Source organism: Cupressus sempervirens, chromosome 5 (assembly GCF_028749045.1).
Source record: "Cupressus sempervirens isolate cs-2001-9-10 chromosome 5, ASM2874904v1, whole genome shotgun sequence".
In the NCBI taxonomy this organism is placed as follows: Eukaryota; Viridiplantae; Streptophyta; class Pinopsida; order Cupressales; family Cupressaceae; genus Cupressus; species Cupressus sempervirens.
In genome coordinates, this window is record NC_143122.1 from 307,804,953 (window position 1) to 307,819,333 (window position 14,381).

Below are 14,381 nucleotides of genomic sequence, written 5' to 3' on the forward strand. Positions count from 1 at the left end.
ATGGCTATCTCCTTTCTTCTTTTTAAGGATTTTCTCAGTTCCTCTCTGGCTTCTTCCACTTTGTTTAGAGCTAGTTGCAAATCAATTACTTGATTGTCAATGATCTTCCCAAATTTGAAGACTTCCACCTTTAGACCTTTTCTCTAAGCTATTAGGATTTTCCTCATGAGAACTAGATAGCTTTTATACCAATTGTTTGAATCTTCAAAATGGGAAGAGTACTTCTGAGAGCGGGGGGGGAAGGGGTGAATTAGAAGTACCACACTTTTAACCTTTTTTTAACAATTTAAATTACATAACTAAAAAGTAAACTACATGCATGTAAACATATAAGCAAACATGAAATGAAAGCATGCATCAACACATAACACAAGAGAATTGGTGACCCAGAAACCCTCTAGGAATAAGAAGGTAAAACTGGGGTGGGGATGATACCCACAAAAATTACTATAGCAATAAATGTTCAGGCACTTCTGATGGTCTTCCCTATGAAAGGCCTGCCCTGTTAAAAGCTTTACACTATGTAAATAGTGACCTAGTTAGAGGATTTAAAACACTTTACATGAAGTGTTACCTTGTTAAATGATTTACAATAGGCTATTAAACCCACCTAATACATAGGATTTTCAATCACCTTCTCCAAAGGTTCTCCTACCTAGCTGTTAAGCTAACCTATCAATATAAGATTTCAACATCTAATACAATGGCAAGAAAGTATTAGAAAAATAAAACCTAACAATATGCAATCTCTAATTGCTGGATTCAAGCACTTGATCTGCTCTCTCTGGTCTTGATCCTTTGAGATTTGATCTATGATCATGTTCCTTGTTCCTTATGCTGTTCTGATCAACTAGATATGAAATTGTTGCTCTATTCCTCTAAGTCTTTCCTTCTTCACACTAAAATTTTACTATAATCTCCTTATACATTGTTCTCATCCACATATGCATTGGAGCATTCGACCTCCTTTTAAATCTTGTGAAGACTTAGGGTTAGGTATGGATCTACGATTCATATTGAATCTCAAATTCTTGCTCATACCTTGTATTTTTCTCATTGGTTGCATGCCTTCTCCATTTTTCTGATTGGCTACATGCAGATCACATAGGGAATGTAAATGATTTGTCCTTATCCTTTTTCCTTTTTGAAATCTCTACGTTGGCTCCAAAAATGGTTTACATTTGAGTTTGTGAGGGCACAAACTCATATGTTGATTCTGTGTTACTTAGCACATAGTAGACTACTAGTGCTTGACACATACTATCCTGAATTGCTCGACACCTATTACACTCTATCTCGCTCGGCACATGCATGATTTTGGCTCACTTGGCATATATTGCATTCTGACTTTCTTGGCATCAATTTTGACTCAGCAGCTATATGTCACTTGGCACTTATATACTACTCAAGACACACTGTGGCTCGACATACATATTATACTCGAATTCAATACAAAAAAGTGATTAAGTGTGTTGACACTCAAATGTCAAAACTATCTAAGACCAACATAAATGTCAATGTATTCTGACATAAGAAACTCTTACATGAAGATATGATAAGAATCATTTGAAGACACATCATATGAAATCATTATAAAGGTAGTTGCATTCACTGATTAAGAGAAATTAGAGCATCATCATCATAAGTAACCATTATTATGTGATATAATAAATTGTTCTACATAACAATCTATTGTATTTCAAATGTTAGTTATGGGATAACATGTCCACAAAAGAGTCATATAGAACTTCAACAATGAAGTCTACAATGATAGTAAAGGAGGGATATTATATCCTCCCCCCTTTAAAATAGGCTTACTCCTGGAAGTCAACCATCACTACTATGATACTCAAAGTCAAAAGTAATATCCACAAGATCATAAAAAAGGGTCACATAGGAAGTTGATACAATCTAGACTACTAAGTATACAAATCCAACCATGAAGAGCAATATGAATATTATTTAATCATAAACCAAAAACTACATTGATCAAATATTCTTCCTTATATTTTCTTAAATAAATTTAGATTTGCATTCAATGAGCATCATAAATGACATCTATAATTTAAGGTTACATTTGAATAATGAATTAATCATCTCATGCATCATTTATTGAATCATAATTAATGTAGTATTCATGCAAACTATGTGATCCAAATGTTTTTCCTTTTTATATACAATCTCATAGTGCTCTCCCTTGTATGTACTATCATAGGTCCATAATAACATGATAAAAATAATACTTGTCACATAACAAGGTCAACAATATCAACCATTTAGATAGTCATCACGAAATTCAAATTAAAAACCCAAGTGAGTGAATATTGTGTGTGAAAAATGTGGACACACTTCTATAAACCATTACACTTGAGAATACCCATGATGAAGAGCATCTCAAGAGGTGTCTCATAGATTCCTATGTATGATGTGCAATGTTGAAGAAAGTAAATAACAATATGATAATGGATCTTAAATGAACAAACTTAAGAAACCCTTGCAAGGTGCATCGTAGAATGGAAGATTCAAATGAAATGCAAGATCTAAGCTAAATGAGATGCAAACCCTAGCTATGGTGAAAGAAAAAGTGCAATGTAATGGAGACAAAAAACTAAGCTAGGAAATGAAATGAAAGATGGATAGATGCTAGCCTAGCCATGATGAACAAAGGCCAAGATTCAAGATGAGGGCAAGCTCTAAGTACTCCAAGAATGCAATGAGACTCCAAGGTACCAAGGCTTCAACTGACATCATGATGATATCTTCAACTACTTCACCCATATCATTGTTATGAAAGAATGGGGAGAGACCCTCCTTGCAAATAAAATGGATGGTTGAGATTAAGAGGCAAAAAATGCATAATCAAGGGAGAATAATGCATCTTGAGTGATCGATGTGCATAATTATTTCCACCGATCACAATCAATAGTTGACTTTTGAGAGGGTTTAAAATGTGTGGAGCAGAATTAAATTCATTTAAAAAATAAAAGATTCCTCTCACATAGAAAGTTGTGGATTCATGTGTAGACAAAAATGTCTTTTATTTTATTTTTAAAATAGGAATAATGCTTTATGTGTGTACACTTGGGATAAGTGGGAAGTGGTGATTTTTATTTAATTAAAAGGGAGCAAGTTCTTTAAATTAAATCAGAGACTTAGGATAAAGTGGTCAAACCATAGGTTGTAATCAAATAAATAGATTTGATCAAGATAAATGATTTATGGTCTAGCATTATAATAATTTTAAAAGAGAAAAATGGGTCTTATACTTTACTAGACCATTTTATGATGATTGTATTTGCCCCTCTTTGACTAATGTGTGATCAATCTAGTAACACATTACATCAAAGAATGATGATTTCAAAGAAATAGAAAAAGATCTTGCCCTAGAATGGAAAAAGTGGTTGAGAAAAGGGGTATGAGAAAAGACAAATCAAGGACTAAGAAAACTTCACAAGAATTGAGCAAGGACTGAGAAAAAATCAAAGACTAAGTAAGATTGAACAAAACATGTCAAAGACTGAGCAAAGACTAAGCGAGGCCAATCAAGAACTGAGAAAATTGAGAAAAGATCCTGCCCCAAAACAAGAACAAGGATTAAGAAATGAATATGTCTGCCCCCTCAGGAACAAAATTGAAATGATAATAGAGGAGATGTAGAAACCCAAATAGATAGATTTGATCAAATTGATAAAGAATAAAGTTCAAGATATTAGATTAAGTGATGTAGATAAGTGACCACAAGAATGATAGAACATGCCTCAAAAGAATAGTCAACTATGCAAAGGAAGGTAAAATTTTAAAAAGACAAATTGACAAGCAAGATGAACTTAGATTTAGATTTTAAGCCCAAAAATGGATGTAGAACATCAAAATTAGGTAAAATATTCAAAAGGTAGATAAATGTGATGAAAAGATTAACACTTTTGATGACAAGATAGCAAAGAGGTGACATGAAAGATCAAGAAAGTGAAAATATATGATCAAGAAGAAAGTGAAGATAAACTCAGTCAACTATAAGTCCATAAAAGATGGAGGAGGTTCTCTTGGAACTCAAAATGCAAGACTAATCCTATAATGAACCCTAAAATGCAAGCTACATGATGCAAGGGTTGCAAAAGTAGGTTCTTTATATTGGTATTTTCTTATCATCGAGCCTTATTAGGGACATTGAAAGATCATACAACCATCACTAGGATGATCTATGAAGATATAAATATGATCTATATCGGATTGAAATGTGGGAATCCAACCTATGCATCAAAGACATATAAGTCAAGATGACTACACAATCAGATTCCCTAGTTTTAATGTATCGAGATTGTGCTTGCATCAAGATACAAGAAAGTCAAGATAACCATAAGTACACACTTGAAAAAAGTACAAGGATGAAGCCTTTGAATTGATCCTAAGTGTCCATGGGACCAAGAAAAATACTTAAGACACCTAAGATAAAATCAAAGAGAACACTTGCATACAGAAATTAAAAGAAAACATGCCCCATGCCCCCAGTCCTCTAGTCCATGACATGCTTGAAAGACTATTAGGGAGGGGACACTTAGCAAAGAAATAATCATAGACAAAACATAAAGAAAAATAAGCCAACAAGTCTTAGCCAATTTTTGTGTCTAAGTGTGTTTGTAAATCACATAACTGTCTTCCTTAGGACATCAAATCTGCCAATGAGAAGTATCACAACATCCTAGACTATAGAAAAGGTATTTGATAAGTATTGAGAAACACTCAATGTCAAGGGGAAGTATTGAGAAACACTATTTGCAAGAGTTTCCAAAGAAATGTCAATGCAACAAAGATACCCTAGATAACGCAAAAGACCACCTATGCCCCCCTAGACCTAGACTAGGATCAACTCCAAAACTAGGAATACCAAAAGGACATATAAAGTGAAATGGATTAAGCTCAGAGTGCCAAGAAATATACTAATAGACATAAGTACATGGGTCTTACGTAGTGCCTATTTTTAGGTTTTCACCACTTGACAATATTTTTTTTAGGACTTTTTTTTTTTTGTATTTTTGAGATATTTGATTTTTTTTTGATGATACATCAAAGCACATATTGTTAGGTTTTCACAAAATGACCATTTTTCAGCATCATAATAATTTTTAATTTTTAAAGAATGATTTAGAGATTACTAGTTCTCAACAAATATCACATCATTTTGTTCCATTGTCAAGCAAGGTGTAGAATATAAAGTAGAACCAAGTGGATAAGAGGGATAAGCAAGAAAGAATAAAGAAAATGAAAGTGATCCTTGAGGACTGACTCCTCAAGAGTACCCAAGCTAGGGAAAGATATCCATATGAATCAAGTTAGACAAGTCAAGAAAGCCAAGAAAGTAGATAACATGGAGGATAAGTAGTTAAAGCAAATAAGAGAGATAACATATGGGATAAGCAGAAGAAGCTAGCAAGAAAGATGACATATAGGATAAATAATGGAAGCTAATAAATGCGATAACATATAGGAAAAGTGATGAAATCCAATATCATAAAAGTTTGTAGTCCAAAAGTGTAGGTATGTTAAGAGGCCTATGAGAACCATGTTTTTCTTATTATTCTTTTGATCAAGACCAAGGGGTCAACTAGATAGGATGGTGATGGGATAGGGAAATACAAATGAAGCTAGCTATGAAGGTTATGAATGAATGAGCAAGTACAATAGGGAAGTTGATGGATAAGATAGCCAATATGTAAGGATAGCTCAACATTGTCGAGATCAAAGAGGACGAGGGAATATATGGATGATGGAAGAATTACACATGATGCCTATTTTCAAGGTTTTCATTATTGTACTTATCCAAGATGCCACAAGAAGTGGTTTTTACCATAGGATGAACTTATTTCCCTTTGCTTTTGCTACCAAGGTGCCACAAGAAGTGGTTTTCACTAAGGCACTTTTTCTTTTCCTTTCAAATTTTTATTTTCTTCAATTTTTTTTCCTTTTTTTCCCTTTTCCCTTTTTATTTATTTTGACCTAGTCATCAAGATTGACTTTATATGCTATGATTTTGGCCCTAAAATTGAAAATGTATAGAAGAGATCCCTATTAAAAACTAGAGAGGTTTCTAAAAATGTAATAAATCCAGTCATATCTCTCCATTTGTGCCCTAGGGGCTCATTTTGTCAAAACAAACCATTTTTTAGAGACCTAATATTATTTCCAAATTCAAAAAAGAAAGAATAGACCATTTAAATACCTTTCCAAAAATGCAAAATTTTCTCAAAAATTCTCTGATTTGCGACTAGAAATGATTTTTTATGAAATAAAATAAAAATATTATAACTCACAAAAAAAAAATTCAAAAAAATCTAAATCTTTTACTGAGACATTTGGATGCATCCTTAACCTGCAAAAAGAATTTCAAATATGAACTCCAAGCGGTTTAAGACATATGATCAAATCTTTGAAAACCTAGGGTTTGGGCCTTCAAATGAATTTGCACAAGGGTTAGCCTTAAAACCAAAGTGAGAAACCTAGAAAATCACTTGATTAGATCCACTAAATTGTTGTAAAAAAATAGAAATGAGAATACAACTAAAATGCAAATAATAAAATGGAGCTAAACACTTGACTCTAACCCCATGGTGGGTGCCAAAAATATGTGTGAAAAATGTGGACACACTTCTATAAATCATTATACTTGAGAATACATACGATGAAGAGCATCTCAATAGGTGGTTTATAGCTTGCTATCTATGACTTACAAGGATGAAGTAAGAAAATAACAATATGACAATGACTCTCAAATGAAACCACTTAAGAAACCCTTGCAAGGTGCACCATAGAATGGAATATTCAAATGAAATGCAAGATCTAAGAAAAATGAGATGAAAACCATAGCTATGGTGAAAGAAAAAGTACAATGCAATACAATGGAGACAACAAACTAATCTAGAAAATGAAATGCAAGATGGATAGATGCTAACCTAGCCATGATGAACAAGGGCCAAGATGCAAGATGAGAGTAAGCTCCAAGTACTCCAAGAATGAAATGAGACTCCAAGGTTCCAAGGCTTCAAATTGGTAGCGTGATGATAGCTTCAACTCCTTCACCCATATCATTTTTATGAAAGAATGGGGAGAGACCCTCTTTTTAAATAAAAATGGACGGTTGAGATTAACGGGAAAAAAAGGCATAATCAAGGGAGGAGAATGCATCTTGAGTGATCCATGTGCATAAGCATTTCCACTAACCAAAATCAATAGTTGAATTTTGAGAGGGCTTAAAATGTGTGGAGGATAATTAAAGTTATCTAAAAAATAAAAGGTTCCTCTCACATAGAAAGTTGTGGATTCATGTGCAGACAAAAATGTCTTTTATTTTATTTTAAAAATTGTAATAATGTTTTATGTGTGTGCACTTAGGATAAGTGGGAAGTGGGGATTTTTATTTAATTAAAAGGGAGCAAGTTCTTTAAATTAAATAAGAGACTTAGGATAAAGTGGTCAAACCATGGGTTTTAATCAAATAAATAGATTTGGTCAAGATAAATGATTTATGGTCTAGCATTAGAATAATTTTAAAAGAGCAAGGGGTCTTATAATTTACTAGACCATTTTTGGGTGATTACAAATACCAAGTTCGAAAGTAAATCATAAATCACCTTGAAAGAATAATAATAATTTAGTTATAATTAGATTCATTTGTTATTGTGTGGTCTAATGAGTAATAATTGTTCTTTATTATATGTTTCTAAATTTGAGTGATGGATTTTATTTTGGGTACTAAATTTAGTTTGTATATATAAATGACAATGATATCCTTTTTAAAGTAATATTATTAATTATAATTAAATAATTAGTTTACTATTATGCTAGTAATTTTTATATGGATACTTTATAGCCAAATCAAACCTTACTAAAATATTTGATTGTTTTAAGTATCTCAGATTGATTCTATGTTTTCTTGGTTTAAAACATTAATTGTTTTGTTGCATATTGCTCATATGGGAATTTTTTGTTGGCTTTGAGTTTGTTGTCTATGTGACATGGGTGCTTTCAATACTTTTGTGATATTTTATTTTGTTATGGGTTTTAGTTGTCTAGACGACCAAGTCGCGATGTGCACCAAAGGATTTGAGTTTTATTTTATGATGCTTATTTGACTAGATATCATGTTGCACTTTATAATTTGAATTGATATTTTCATTACGAAGTGTAATTTGACAAGTATTTATGTTACCTTGGGCCTTAAAAGCCAACTTATTTTTGAGTTACTTGTTAAGGAACCAATTTTGATCATTACGAGTGTTGTAGTATGGGACATAACTGTGGCTTATGTTTCTAGGGGATGTTGTCTAGGTACATGTTTTTGGAAGTAGCTTGCAATAGGGATCCAAGGCCCAAAGTGGTCAGTACCAAGATAAACTATTATACGTTGTGTAACAAGTGATAACATAGTAATTAAAATATATTGCCTAGTCCTTTCCTTGAGACACACTAAAAAGACAACTGGGAGATATTGCCTTGCCCATGCCTTGAGTGTCCATACATGATAAGGATGGGAATGAGATGATGCCGAGTAAGAGGCATGATTATTTTTTCTTGGTCTTCATGAGATGGTATTCTACTTCCACATGCATGACATTGAGCGTCTGGGTTCTAGAGTGACCAGTCCAGGATAACTCAATGCTTGAGGGTATGAGGTCTAATGAGAGACCAATCTAGAGTAACTCAAGTAGTTTGACCATGTGATGACACTCCCTAGTATGTAGCATGAGTCTCCTCTATAGATTTTGTATTAGCCTCCAAAGGTGTATTGATTGGTGGTGTATTTATTGTTGTATGGACTTATTCTTGGTGATTTTCTTTCATTGATGATGGTTGGTGCTTCATTGGTTGTTGTAATTTTTACATGTGGCTTTTGACTTGAAGTGGTTATCTTTCATTAAATCTATCTCTTAATTTATGATATTTGATTATACCTGGTATTTGTATGTTGACTTGGGTATGTGGTGTTGGTATTGAAATTGACTTTGGTAGAGAGAGAGAGAGAGAGAGAGAGAGAGAGAGAGAGAGAGAGAGAGAGAGAGAGAGAGAGAGAGAGAGAGAATGTAGATAGATGATATAAACATATGTATTTTTATATGTATATATCTAGAGACATATTACACTTATAAATTTATATAAGTATATTTATATATATTTAGAGATAAACAAAATATAAATATGTCTATATATATATATATAATGCTACTGGGAAGTGGCAATTGACTTTAAATTTATATACATATGGCATGATCACGTAATGGGTAGTATGAGAATTAAGTTTTACTATTCATAACATGATTGTGTAACTTTAAAGTAAATTCATGTTTAGGCTTGGTAATAGGCTTGTTAACCTACCAAAGGATTGGGTTGATGTTCTATTTTGTTACTTTAGATGTTTTTTCATCTTCAAAGATCAATTCTTGTCTTTGACTTCATCAAGTTCACAAACGGTGAACTGGGTATCTCTAAAATTATCACCATAATCTCACACATATTCTTATCTTTCTAACCATAAATTTTTAAACAAAATTGGACAAAATTAGCATTGTGAGGTTAATTTTTTTATATTAGTGTGTTCACAGTCCTCTTTGACATATTTCTACCACTTTTTTTAATAAATTTTGATCCACTTAAGAAAATGGAAAATAAATTGGATATTATTGTTCTACGATTGATTCTATACACTTTTAAAAAAACAGTGTTGATTTTAGATTTTTTGACCCAAGCTATGCCCAGTACACGAACATGTACCTATATTTCAAGATAAGGTCAATTCAAAAAATCATAGAATAAAAACTACTTGTCATAAAATTATAAAAAAATACAAAACTTCTATATATCCCTCTTACCCATCATCCTACAAAAGATTTTTTTTGAAATACTAAATATAACTATATGTTTTGTGGAGCACATGGTAACAATTGTGTTATGTTTTTCAGTAAAAAATAGGAATAGTTTTATGTGTGCATGAAGTTTGACTCTCTTAATCTTATCCATATTTTGAAAACCTTAATAGTCTAAAAGTAGATTCATAGTACTACAAATTTTTGTTTTACACATTTTCACATTTTGAGTACATGACCCTCATATGACTCTTCCAAGTTCAAGTTTACATAATTTCAAAAAAAAGGTGTCCACTTACACCTCCCTTTTTGCACACCATCATGGTGCAGTTACTCCCATGTTCATAGACTCTTCCTTGGATATAATATTAAAAGAATTTGATCAACTTATGATGAAAGTGGGTACAATTATTTATTTCCGTCATTGCACATTACAAATAATCCTCCATATTTCACATTTCTTCTATTTGAAATTATTATGATCTATTGCTAATTGAATTTATAGTCTCTACATTTGAGTTATACTATAAAAATGTGATTCTTGTATTTATTTAGAAACCATTAATTTTGCATGTCTAACTAATATGTGAACTCAAATTCTTTGATACATTGTTCTCATTAACTTTAAGGGACCATGCCATTTATTAGTATGTTATCCACATTACAATATGGTCTTGACAATAACTATGATTAGTTTAGTTAAATGTTCTCAAGGACATAATGAGCTTGTAAAAGTCGTTCCATTCAATTTTAGACTTTATGTGCTATAATGAAGAATCAAACAAATAATGATGAGTTATGATCCATTTCTTGTGAGATACTTCTCCCTACCAAAGTGTTACATATATTTACATAGATATCATAGATTACTATACATGCATGTAAAAAATGTTAAAACTAAATTTGTTGTATCTAATTTTAAAATCACAAGGTATCATCCATCAATTCATAACTCTCAAATTTTCAAAATAATAATACCTCAAAAAAGTGGTGTAATCCAAGACTATGAACCCAAAACAAGAAGCCAATCCAAACAATCTTATAATAATAATAAACCTCTATTATTTCAAAAGAAACCCAATCTAATCCAAACAATAGTGACAAAATACCAACAATATTAGACCATTTAAACCAAAATATATGTATTTTACATTCCTTAGTAAAAATATGACAATAGAGGTTAATAGATTATCTTTCATGTGGTTCTTTATTTTCCATCATTAATAACATCAAAAAGACTAATTAATCTATAAAGAAATGTCCTCTAGTTTATAATAACACTCATTTAAATAAAACTAACAATTGAAATAACACCAAATATGATATTCACTAATATATTAAAAATTGCTAAGTATGATAATGACATAAATCAGTGACTTAAATAAGCATAAATAATAATAACATATTATACTTATTTACTAAAAGTTAGTGCCATATGAACAACCATATGCTTGTATTAAACAAAATAAATTCTAAATTAATTATAACCAAGAATCAACATACAAAAACCTTGGAATAATCCTTCTAGAGACCAACAAGTAAAAATAAAAAATTTACTCACTTCCTCTTATCCTTCAAAACTCCATTCTATATTCCTATTATTAGGTATTTGTTAGTACACATTCTTGATTATTCTTTTATATCACCTTTTATGCCACTTATGAAGTCCATAAAATTCCTTGAATTGTCCATCTCCCTACATTCTCTTTATCTAATGCCTCAATCCTTCCTTACTTGTATAGGACCTAACTACTACTAATACCACCAATGTCAAAAAAGTTAGGACCTAACCATTACCAGTAAGTACTCTAAGTCACTATTTTTCCATGTCATGAATATCTTCTGCTACTCATCATCAAATTCTTATTATGTTGATTTTATTTCAAGGTGTTTCAAACAACTATCATCAAGAATAAATTTACACCATCTTCTAATTATGCACAATCTCAATTTATTTACAAGTTAGGTATGCTCTTACATTAAGCTCACTGAGTATGAAGTTTGTGAGCATAGTTCAAAAATTTTAATCAATGATAAAACCACACATTCTATAGCAACTTCCATTATAAATTTAACTATTTTAGAAGATTTTCTTCTTCCCTTCTTCCAACACTTAATTGGAATAAACCCTATTTAAGTCAATTTTGTTCAACATTCTTCATTGTTAGAATTCTTTAGAATAACTAAGAGGGGGTGTGAATCAGTTATCCAAGGTCCACATGTATAGATAAAAAATTTCACAGCTTAGTGAACCCATATTCATTATACATGCATCCATTAGATCATACAATCACTTAAACTTGTAGGTTACTGTCAAATCAACTTTGCAGAAATGTAAGCATGAAACATAACATATTCAATAACACATTTGACACAATGATTTTATGTGGGAACCCAACTTGGGAAAAACCACTAGTAACATGCTACTCATTCTCAGTCTTCTAAAGTGATGCCCTGTGAAAGGCCAACCCTCTTAAAGGTTACAATGTACACTATCAAATGTGACCTAGTTAGAGGATTTCAATCACTTTGTTAGGAGTGAGCCTTGTTGGAGGAGTTTAGATCATTCACTTGGAATGTCACCTAGTTAAAGGATTTAAAAATGACTGTTAATCTAAAGGACTTACCCTAGACTAGTACAATGATTAGAAAATAATAGTAAGGCTTGACTAGTAACAACTTACAACACACTTGCAGATTTCAGATCTCTATTTTAGTCATTCATCCTGCTTGGCTTTCACACACTTTAGCTCTGATAACTTGTTCACCCTTCAAGTATCCATACCCTTAAGCCTTCTTTCTTTTCTTGCTAATAGTAGCCTCTTCTCTTTGGTCATTGAAAGAAATAATACCTTAGACTCCTTTTCTTCCTTAAGTTCTCGCACATGACAACATTTGCTTCTGACCAACTATCTCTATATATAGAAAAGTAAGGTCTTTTTATATTCAAACTCTATCGTCCATTTTAGGGTTACATAGCATTAGGTAGGATTCAATGAATTTACCAATCTTTTCATTTCATTCCCTTTCTAGAAAGTTCTCCTTCAATTCTCTTTGAATTTTCCTCAAAATGATTCATCTTGAATTCTATACCACCAGCTCATCAATCTTATCTTCCACATGGTTCACACAATCCAAGAAATCAAACTTGTTAGTCAAATTCATTGAATTCACAATCTTTCTCATAATGTTGACACTCGACATTAAATTTCTTCTAATGCTTGGCACAAATTGCATTGCTCGACATCTACTATCAAATCACTCAGCACAAACTAAATTTTATTGGTGCTCGACATCAACTAAACTTTACTTAGCTTATAGTGTATCACTTAATATACACTAAAATTTGACTTTACTCGGCTCCAACTAATTTTATGCTCAGCTCCAAGTAACATTGCTTGGTACCTATTGTGCAAATTGTTAAGCTTAGCAAACTTAATTATATTTACTTGTCCTTTTGAACTTAATCTGTGTATCCATCCTGTGCAACCATAAGTAGATAATCAATGCACTATAATATCATTGTCTTAACTAATCCTTGTACTCCTTTTCAATAAAATAACTCAATATTTCCTCTAGGTTTTATTGTTACCTCATTTGATCAAATCCTCTTCATCAATCAAACAAATTATAGTACTAAAATCATTTAAGTAGATGTCTTACCAGCAAGTAGTAGGTTTGACATCAATGGCAAAACAATGATTGAAACACATTCTCATACTTGTATCAATCTATTTTCAACAATCTCCATCTTTGGCATTAAAGGAAAACTAAACCTAATCAATACAATCAATAGTAATACCATAAAGAAAATAATTCCTTGTATTAAAATCTCTCCCTCTATCAACAACTTTCATGTTTTGAATAGGTTACAAAATTTTGTTTTGATCAAAAAACAATCAACTCATCTTTATGAGTCCCTCTTGATCACTTATTATATCTTCCTCAACACTATCTCCCTCTAAGTAGATATTCTATGTTTCTTCTATCTACATCTTCTATAATATCCCTCTCTAGATTGATGTATTTCTCCCTTTCTTTGTCTTTCTCCCTCTTTGACAATAATGCTAGATATTTTTCATCTTAATATGCAAGTATGAACATTTTTAGTTTCTCCCTCTATCACCTAACTTGTGATTGATTTGTAGCCCCATCTCATTGATTACTTCAAGCAGCTCCTAAAGTAAGATCTACTGCATTAATGTGTAACATATGCCAATCATCTTTATTTGATGCAGGACATTTCTCATGCTTCTTAAATAGCCTCAAATAAGGGTATCACCCCTACTTTACCTCTTAGATACTCATGAGCATTCTTAGGTAATTCTTTTGTGAAGATATCATCTATTTTAACTTTTGTGTTAATATATTCCATCTTCACCTCTTTATCTTGAACTAATTCTCTTAAGTAATGATACTTGATTGCAATGTGCTTAGTCTTTATATGCATCACATGATTATTTGATATTTATAGCACTTGTATTATCACAATAAAGTATCATAGGTTCAATGATTTCCTCATTCATA